Genomic DNA, 10520 nt, shown 5'->3' with positions numbered 1-10520 from the left:
TCAGGTAAAAGTTTGTGGCCAAAAACTGGAGGAAAGAGTCAGTTGGGAGGCAATTGAAGATTGAAGCCAGGACTGGCTGGTGGTTATGGCTCCTGCTGGGCTAATCAAGAAATTAAGGCTACAATGAAGAATAGCAATCTTCTTCCTTCATCCTCTTAAGGGGAGGGGAGGGACGTGGGTCATGGATTTTCTGTAATGGTGGCCCTACCTGTGGGTCTTGGTGATGTGTGGGATTCAAATTTGTCACACATCACCAGCAGCTTAATGTTAACCGTAAAAATTGTTGGGCAATAAATCGGATGATTTGGAGGTCAAAATCACCAGAAATTCACTGCACTTTGTTGTGAGTTAGAAGTTACTGCAAATTTCTAGGCTATTATGTTCCCCCCTAAATCTTGAAAAGTTACATTATACATTTTAGCCACTGTGAGAAATGCCACTAGAGGACAATAGTGTAAGTTGTAAAAATTAAGAAGGTACATATACTGCCTAGCACAGGTGAGCATAAACCATTAATGACATTACATTGCAACACTACATTGAAGGTACCCCTTCTCCAGGGGTGTAACTATAACTTTGTGTGCTCCATAGCAAAATCTTGAAAGGGTGACAGGAGTGAGAGAGAGACAAAGAGGGTATCATGGGGAGAGAAAGAGATGGAGAGAGGGGGGTCGGTGAGAGAGAGAGGGTTTCATGGAAAAAGAGGGAATGCCAGAAAGAGGACCAAGAGAGAGAGGGCATCAGGGATAAAGAGAGAGAAAGGAATGAGAGTGGAGTGAGAAAAGGCATCAGGGAGATAGATGGTGTAAGAGAGAGAGGGGGAGGAGCAAGAGAGAGGGAGGGGAGCGAGTGGTAGTGAGAGAGAGAGTGTCAGGGAGGGAGAGAGAAAGAGACACATGGTGTCAGATAAAAAAAAGGGAGAGACAGAGATGGAGAGAGAGAGGGAGAGAGTGAGGGTGTCAGGAAGAGAGAGAGACAGTGTCAGAGAGAGAGAGAGTAAGAGAGAGAGAGAGAGTGTCAGGGAGAGAGTGTCAGGGAGAGAGATAGAGGGAGAGACAGTGCTAAAGATAGAGAGAGGGAGGGAGAGCGACAGTTACAAGGAAAGTGAGGGAGAGAGAGACAGTGTCAGGAAGTGAGAGAGACTATGTTAGGGAGAGAGAGAGAGAGAGAGAGAGAGAGAGAGAGGGATAGTATCAGGGGGAGAGAGGGAGAGACCGTTTTAGGAGTAGAGAGAGACCGTATCACAGAGAGACAGTGTCAGTTGGAGAAAGCAAGAGAGAGGAGCAAGAGAGAGTGTGTTAGGGAGAAAGAGGGGAAAGTGCCAAATCATCTGGGCTGGGCCCGGGGTGGGGGGTGATCTCACCATCAGCGGGACTGCTGCAGCTTCCACTGCTCACTGGCTGACATCCCAGTCCGTCCATCAGCCGCTGCTGCAGTGAGGTATGCTTCCGGATTCCTGACTCATTATGTGCACAGAAGGCCTGATTCATTACAGATCGCAACTACGGTTACGCACACAGATGGCTGATTGTTTTGTACTGCGCATGCGTATGCATCGCAATGCGCATACACGAAGGCTCCACTGCAAACACACTTGATTGCAGTGGCCACGCAGACCATTTGCCTAGTGCTTGACAGGAAGTGACCATTTGGGGGTGTTGACGGGGGGGTTTAGGGGAAATGCTGTCCTTCAGTAGGCTCCGTGCACACACTGAATGCGGCTCTACAGTCTCGGACTTCCGGTGACACCCCTTCCCTACCCTCTTTTCTACCTGAGCCTGGTGCATGGACGCACTAGTAATTAAAAAAAAAAAAAATGCAGTGGGATTGCTTCCTGGGTCCCGGGCCCCTCAAGCGGTAGGGCCTCTTAGCAGTTGCATCCCCTGCACCTTCTATAGTTATGTCACTGCCCTTCTCTAATTATCTGTACCCATTCAGAAAGAATTCTCTGTGCCATATTGAAGGAATACACCCAAAAAGACATTTGTTTGAAGGCTGAAATAGCAGCGGGTGAACACATACTTTCTCACATTGCTTAAAGGAGCTTGGTTGTAGGCTCCCCCAAATTCTGGACTCCCACAGTCGGGATGTAGTCTGGAAGCCGACGGTCTAATTGCCGACCGCCGGCTTCCAGACTTTCTAATCCCAGCGTGGTACTAATCACAGGCGTCGAAAGCTCGACGCCTGTCATTAACTATACGCCGGAAGAACGACGCCCGGCATACTGAACGAAGGTAAGCCGGGTGCTGGACGCGGATAGACACGGGGGAAGTGTTAGGTTTAGGGCTCCCGGGGGTACTTAGGGTTAGGCACCCCCCGGGAGGGTTAGGTTTAGGCTAGGGGAAGGGGGGTTAGGGTTAGGCACCCCCGGGGGGAGGTTAGTGTTAGGCACCCACCCCCGGGGGACTTAGGTTTAGGCTGCGGGGAAGGGGGGTTTAGGTTTAGGCCCTTAGAGGGGGGATTAGGGTTAGGCACTTGGGGGGGAGGGTTAGAGTTAGGGGGGGAATTAGGTTAGCAATACTTACCTTAGGGACAATCGGGATCTTCACCCTTGTCGGGCTGCCGCTGTCAGGATTTGAACCACCAGCCATGCGGCCGGTGGTAATACCTACTACACACCCACGGTCCTTTCTTCTTGGTGCAGGAACTCCAATTTTCTCCTGGAATAACTATAAACACACATTTTACTGACAGTAGATACAGCAACAGAAGTGCAAACCGAACAGTATAAGTTAACAAAATTTCTACAGCATTCTCCCATTACAACATGCAATGATGCCTGAATGTCTGTAACAGCTTGTACTCCATAGGAGTATATGTCTAGCAGGTCTACTAATGACAACGTGCATTAAATCCCCATCATTACCACAGTGGTGCCTGAGTGCCCAGGTAGCTGCCACTGTAATACACAAAAATTTTAACATCTCGCAGTGAAAATATACAGAATCCATGATAAATATTTTTATGATTCAGAGCAGTACAACTAATAATAAAAATATGTAAATTTTAAAAAAGAAATCAATAATACATTAACTTCTCTGATACCAAAACATGTCACAAGTCCTCACATCTGTCATACTGTCATGGACCTTAAAAAATTATTTACTTGCTGGACTGTCTTCAATTGTCTTGGGAGAGCAAGAGAGAAGCCTTATTGACATTGTGCTTTATGCTTAATCAAAATATTTAGTAGGAATATGACAGAAACTTTAATGAAATGAAGCACTTTCCTAAATCACTGTATAATACTGTCCAGTAGACTTGCAGACAAAAGTGCTGACATGCAGGGTGTACTGGACAAAAATGAGAAACATCACCTATATCCTATGCAGTTTACATTGCACTGCAGTGAGATGACAACACCACTCCCAAGATTGATATGTCCTGCGTTCCAGAGCACAGCGCAGTCTCCATACAATGTATGGGGGGTTGGGGACATTGCAATTATGCTATTTATCAATCTCTGACAATGGCATGGGTCTTCCCACCATGGACCATATTCAATTAGAGGCGAAAAGTCAGCGGTCGGATTTTTCATCATCATCGCCATTTTTCCAGGGGATAAAGTATCGGGTGCGTGCCCGCTTATGCCCATAATTAGGAATCGGCGAAAACGTGACCCGGTGGAAAGGTAAGTATCGAAAAGTCCTGTCATTTTTTGGGGAAATCAGCCTGTCACGCCCCAAAAGATGGTCTGACACTATGGTACCCCCAAATTGGCCTGCTAAAGGTAATTGGTGTTTTTAAACAGCCGCAGCAGGTGCATTATGCATCTTTTAAGAAGATGTGAAGAATATCATTTAGCTTTATTTTTTGGAAAAAATAACTAGTCCCATCAAATTTGGGGTACATGATAATGAGTGTAAGCATATTTTTAAGTCCCTATGGTGGTTTTTAAAAATTCTTCAAAAATCCACCTGCCACATCCACCCGCATTCTAGAAAACACCTGCCGCATATTTGGGGACCCCCCCTGAGTCAATTTCACTAGTTTTTACGTTTGTCCCACAACTTTTTTTTTGCCCCCAAAATTAAACCACTTTTTTTGAGGTGTCCTATGCAAATTTTTTAAAATGTTTTGACACAGATTACTTTAAGGGGACATTCCAAAGGCTGCAGGGTTCTTGTTTAATTCTGCACCCCAAAACCCCAATTCTGCACTTTTTTTCGCCACCTATGCAGTGGAGAAAACGTATCTCCCATTTTTGGCTTTAAAAATAGGAACTTGGAATGTAGGGGGAATTAAAAGACGCAAAATACTATTATATCTATCCAAACAACAGATAGACCTGGTGTTTATTCAGGAAACACATTTAACAGCATTAGAAACCAAGAAACTACAAATGCTTAACTGGTCTTTGATTGCAGCTGCTCCTTATAACTCCAAATCCCGTGGTGTTGCTATATTAGCCGGACGTGCTATTCCCATATCAGTGAATTCTATAGATGCAGATCCGGAAGGCCGTTATGTTATAACTGAGGTACTAATTAATAATTCTAAATTTGTTATCTGAAATGTATATGCACCTAACATTTATAAGAAATCATTTTCACTCATTTATTAACTAAATTATTAATACATAGCTCAGAATCAGTAATCATCTGTGGAGACTTTAATCTCTTTTCGTCACCGACACTAGACCGCTCTAATAATTTGTCAACTATTTCCTCGCTCCCTAAACTAGGTATGCCTATGTTAGCTTCTAGGTTACAACTTATAGACGTATGGAGATCCACTCATCCCATAGATAAGGATTTTACATGTCTATCCTCCGCCCATCAATCCTTATCATGGATTGATTATATTTTATTGGCCCAATCTCAATTTCCAAGAGTTCTAGATTCAACAATAGAACCTATAGCATTATCCGACCACGCACTGGTCTGGATGACACTCCAGACTGATTTAGATAAGAGTACCTTTCGTAACTGGAGATTTCCTACACATTTATCCAAATCTATTTCTTTTCGTAATGTATTAGAAATAGCTTGGATGGACTATTTATATACTAATTAGGAATGTGCAGGCTCGGTTCTACTCGGTTCCGTTCGTTTTTTTTTACCGAATCTTATTGGCTATCCAAAACTCGTGACAGCTGAAACCCAATAAGATTCGGGAAAAAAAAACGAACGGAACCGAGTAGAACCGAGCCTGCACATCCCTAATACTAATACATCTATTGCGGAATCCAACCCTTCACTATTTTGGCAGGCAGGTAAAGCAGTTCTTCGCGGAACTATTATTTCCCATGTCTCTGCTGAAAATAAAAAGGCAATTAATACTTATCTAGATCTTCATATCAAACTTACAAATGCTTTCCAGATGTTAAAATCTAGTCCGTCACCCCAGACTAGACAAGCATACCTCACTGCTAAGACACATTTTGATGAATACCTTAAGATTCGAGGGGAACGATACCTTTTTTCTGTGAACTTTAAATTCCACAAATTTGGCAATAAAAGTGGCAAGCTTTTGACAAATCTCTTAAGAGGTTCTCAAACGCCAATGGTCGTTCATCCTCTACTACCAAAGATGGCTCACTGACTAAATCTGGCGGCCAAATCACTGACATAATGAGAGATTTTTATACCACTCTATATTAAGTTAACTCCTACACCACCCCTACTACTGATGTTTTTCCTAACTTATTACATTCTGCTTCTTTCCCACAAATACCAGATAACTCATCTAACCTTCTGATCAAACCTATAAACATTGCAGAAGTCACCAGAGTAATACAACAATTAAAGCTCCTGGCCCAGACGGCTTAACTGCTGAATTCTATAAAATCCTTCTCCCTCGAATTGGTGAATCTTTGGTTTCCTTTTATAATCATATTATAATGACTAAAACAATTCCCTTGCACTTCAATTCGGCGATTATTAAACTTCTCCCTAAGTCAGGAAAAGACTTAACGCTCCCAGGCTCATATCGCCCAATTTCATTGCTCAATTTAGATTACAAGATTTTGACAAAAATAAATGCAAATAGGTTGAAGTTTATTCTACCGCTGCTTATTCATACAGATCAAACGGGCTTTATAATAAATCGACATTCTGTAGTTAATGTCTGACGAGTCTTAGCGGCTATTCAACACACACGTTCTTCTAATTGCCTCACACCTAGAGTAATAGTTTCCTTTGACGCCGAAAAGGCATTTGATATGGTAATTTGGTCTCACCTTTTCCGCACACTCGAGTATTTCAGTTTTCCAATAATGTTTATAGACATTTTAAAAACATTGTATACTAATCCCCTTTCACCAATTTCATGCAACAGATATATTTCATCACCTTTTCCAATATGTAGAGACACAAGGCAGGGGTGTCCTCTCTCACCCCGACTATTTGCCTTGGCCATAAAACCACTAGCAATAACATTACGTGCTTCACCAAAAGTGGAAGGAATTGTAATCGGCAATGTACTTTTGAAAATTGCACTCTTTGCAGATGACATGCTCCTCTTTCTTTCAAATCCGAATGAATCCTTGCCGGCAGTTTTAGATATCATATCATCCTTTGGAGCAATATCAGGATACAAGGTCAATTTAGAAAAATCTGAAATTCTCCCCATTAATGTCCCAATAGCATATTGCAAATCCTTACCAGCCCTTTGGACCTCATTCAGAGGCGGTCAGAGGATGCAAGCGGTCACTCAGAAACTGGGCGGCCACTTGCATCCTGACCGCCCGCCTCTGTTGCGGTCGTTAGGCTGTGGGTTTACACCCACAGCTCTAACGACCGCTCGGGTGATTGTCGCGATGGTCAGAGACCATCACGACCATCGGGGCTTACGACGAGACCCTAGGGTAGGGTCTCACTTGTAAGCCCCAGAGAGCTTCTGGCTCTAGTGATGTCAGTGGGGCCTCCCCCAAACGGTAGGCGTTCCCATGGGAACGCCTCCATTTGGGCTGCCACCCCCCCGGCCCGCCTTCCAAATGGGGCGAGCTGTCAATCAACATCGACAGCTCGCCCCCTTTGGATCGAGACCCGCTACGACCGGCACTGTCGGTCGTAGCGGGTCTCACGTCGTGCGCATGCTCTATGGGGGCCATCGACCCGGTCCGAGCGCATCAGCACTAACGACCGGGTCTGAATGACCCCCTTAGTCCCTTCCGCGTGGCTAATAATTCAATTCAATATTTAGGAGTTCATATTACTGGAGATTTGGCTCAACTCTATTCATTAAATTTTACACCAATTATTACAAAGATAGCAAGTATGTTAGATAATTGGAAATCTCTTCCTTTATCCCTGTTGCGACGTCTAGCAGTGAAAAAAAGCATAATATTTCCAAAAATGTTTTACTCTATGCAAATGCTTCCCATTAGTCTTACTAACAAAGACATCAAATATATTGCTTCTCCCGCTTCATATGGCAAGGTAAAAGACCACGCATTGCGATTAGCAAAATGAAAACATCCTGGAACAATGGTGGACTAGGATTTCCTGACCTACTTTCTTACTCTTTAGCCATCTTTTTCCGTTATGTCATTGACTGGCTATTAGAAACAAATTCTTACACTGATCATCTTTTAGATTTGGCCTTGTTTGCTCCTTTTTCACCCAGTGCTCTACTTCACTCTAAACCAGCTGATATCCCTCTAGCTATCCTAACTAATGTTATTTTTAGAGACACATACTATGCATGGATTTCGGTTAATCGTAAACTTCATAGTAACCCTTGCTACACTCCCTTTGTAGCCCTATGGGGAAACCCAGCTTTCCCTCCATCTGTAACAATCTGTACTTATCGTCGATGGAAAGAAAAAGGTTTGATGACTGCTTCAAAAGTATTTGATCCTGGAGGATTATTTCTAACTTTTGATAAGTTGCAACAAGTATACCAGTTACAGAAGCAACACTTCTATATGTATCTTCAGACCAGGCATTATATATCTACTATCCGAAATATTATATCAGAGGGAACGAACTCTAACATACTCCATACACTTATAAAACAGACATCTACAATTACCTATAAGATTAATATGCTATATACTCATCAGATAAGTGATAATTCCACGGTCTCTTGGACTTCCCTATTTGATAAGTGGAAATCAGACATTCCCTCAATAATTGAAATATCAGAAGTTCTTAATCATTTTGACTCTACTCTCAAATATTTACAATCTGCCTACCTTCAGGAGGTACATATACGTACAATTCATATGGCCTATCTTTCCCCAGCCCAGCGGAAACATATGACAGACTCAGAACAGGGAATATGCCCGAAATGTCAGATGTCCAATGCCACATTCCTTCATTGCATTTGGGGCTGTAGAAAAATAAAAAAAATTTGGTGCAAAGTAATGCAATACTTAAATAATATGCTCTCTCTTCATCTAACCCCCAATCCATTAGCTTGTCTTTGTGGTAATTTTAAATGTTGGAATTTAGGTTCGGAAAAAAGAGCTAAAATTCGACTAGTAGTAACTCTCCTCACTAGAGCAAAGAAGGTAATTCTTACTCATTGGATTAAGAGATCTTCGCCATCCCTTTCTGAAGTTAAAATTAAAATGCTAGAAATATTATATTATGATCGTTGCTCAACTATTCCTGACATTAATTCAGGAGTAGATAAATTTTATCAAAAATGGGAACCTTTTATTAACACCCTAGAAAAATCCTCTCAGGCTCACATCATGAAGCTCTTTGAAAATACTGACTGGTACCGCCTTAGGCGTATTTCATCTATGACATAAACAAATTCTCACTTTATCTCCAGGGTCCTTCTATATTGTTTGGCTACTCGATACCTGATATTGACATCTATGTTTAGACATGTTTTTGTAGGTATTTGTAAATGTATTTAGGTATGTATAAGCATGGGCATCTATAGATATATATATCTATGTGTCAAGTTTGATTCTATTTGAAAAGACGAGTTAGATAATTACTCTTCACTAGAATTCCTTTACTCTTTCTTCCCCAAATGTATGTCTTTACCCTTGGTGTTCATCCCTTCCCCTGTCTTGTCTTGTCCCTTATTTCAATCACTTATTATAAATAATTTGTTACTTCTTATTGGATAATTGTCCAGTTAATTGCAATAGATGTCCTCTTTTCATTCTGATATTTTACTACAATATTTTTAAATGATTTAAAAGGAAAGAGGCTATTTAATGTAAACTCTATTATCGACATAATTTGTGAAAATGATTATAGACGAAGTGTTGTTTACTTTATTGTTGTTCGTTATTTGAGATACATTCTCTCTATCTTACCTTTCACCTTAGGTTACCTTTCCTATCTTATTGTAATTCATCCAATAAAACTCAATAAACTTTATTATAAATAGTATATTTTTAAGAAGTGTGTTTTTGACATGCAGCATATATTTCTGTTCTATGTGCAGTGGTAATCCCCATCATCTGCATTTCAAAATAATTCTTGCAAAGGAGACATTTTCTGTTCCTGGTGCATCGGGCTGAGGTGCTCACAGCGCCCCCCTCCCCAGCACAGCACCACTTCATGGCGCTGCAAATTGCTTCTTTTTTTTTTAAGTGGCAATTCCTTCCACAATCAGGCCACATCCCCCATTAGTAATGGGGCCTGGGCCAGCTTTCTACAGCCATGGCAGCTACTGTGTGTGGTGGTATCTCCATCATCTGTACCCCAAAATAAGTCTTGCAAAGAAGACCTTTTCTGTTCCTGGTGTGTAGAAAAAATGCCAGTCTTTCATAACTGAATTGAAAAAGTTGTACAGTGTGTTTTTGAAATGCAGAGCATATTTCTGTACTTATTGGGTGTTGTTATGTCTCCATCAGCTGCACACTAAAAATCATAAATGGAAAAAAATATTTGTTTTGTTGCTGGTGTAAAAAAAAATCACCAACCTTGTAATAAAACTGCATAGTAAAGGTATTGCTGGCCATACACCTGTGCGACCAGCATCAGATAAGATTCACCTCATGACTCCCCGGAGCTCCCTGGCAGTCCTGGCAGCATATTTGCTGTTTTTCTTTGTACACGATCTGTGTGCCTCATGCTCTCATCACGGAAAAGTAATTGAACTGACATGCATGGACGCACGATGCATCGCATGCACAAAATACATGGTACAATCTGCACACGATACGATGGACCATATGGGCTGCACATCTGATCATACAATACATTTTAGGAGCTGTGGGAGCATGCATTGGATTGTATCATACTCAAAAAATACACGATTTCCACACAATCCATCGTACGACTCGTCGAAAATCGGCCAATCGGCCCGAAAACGTGCAGGTATATGGCCAGCATAACAGTCTCTCCTTTCACAAGTTTATTGTATGATTACTTAATGTGGTGGCAGTTAAGTTCAACAACAGTAGTTTTACTCCTGATCTGGTATAAAAATTAAAACCAATCATGGATCAGTCGGTAGAAGAGAAAGAGAAACCCAGTACTAGTGCTGCCAGTCATAGTACTTCTTTAACATCTACTAAAGTAGGTCAAGGCGAAAGAAGGTGTACAGGGCACTTCAAATCTAAACAGTATTTCCAATTGCAAAGAAAACATGACATCTAACTA

The sequence above is a fragment of the Taudactylus pleione genome, unplaced genomic scaffold (assembly GCF_031769625.1).
Source record: "Taudactylus pleione unplaced genomic scaffold, aTauple2 ptg000313l, whole genome shotgun sequence".
Taxonomy (NCBI): Eukaryota; Metazoa; Chordata; class Amphibia; order Anura; family Myobatrachidae; genus Taudactylus; species Taudactylus pleione.
The sequence above is the reverse complement of the archived record's forward strand: the minus strand, read 5'-3'. Positions refer to the sequence as shown.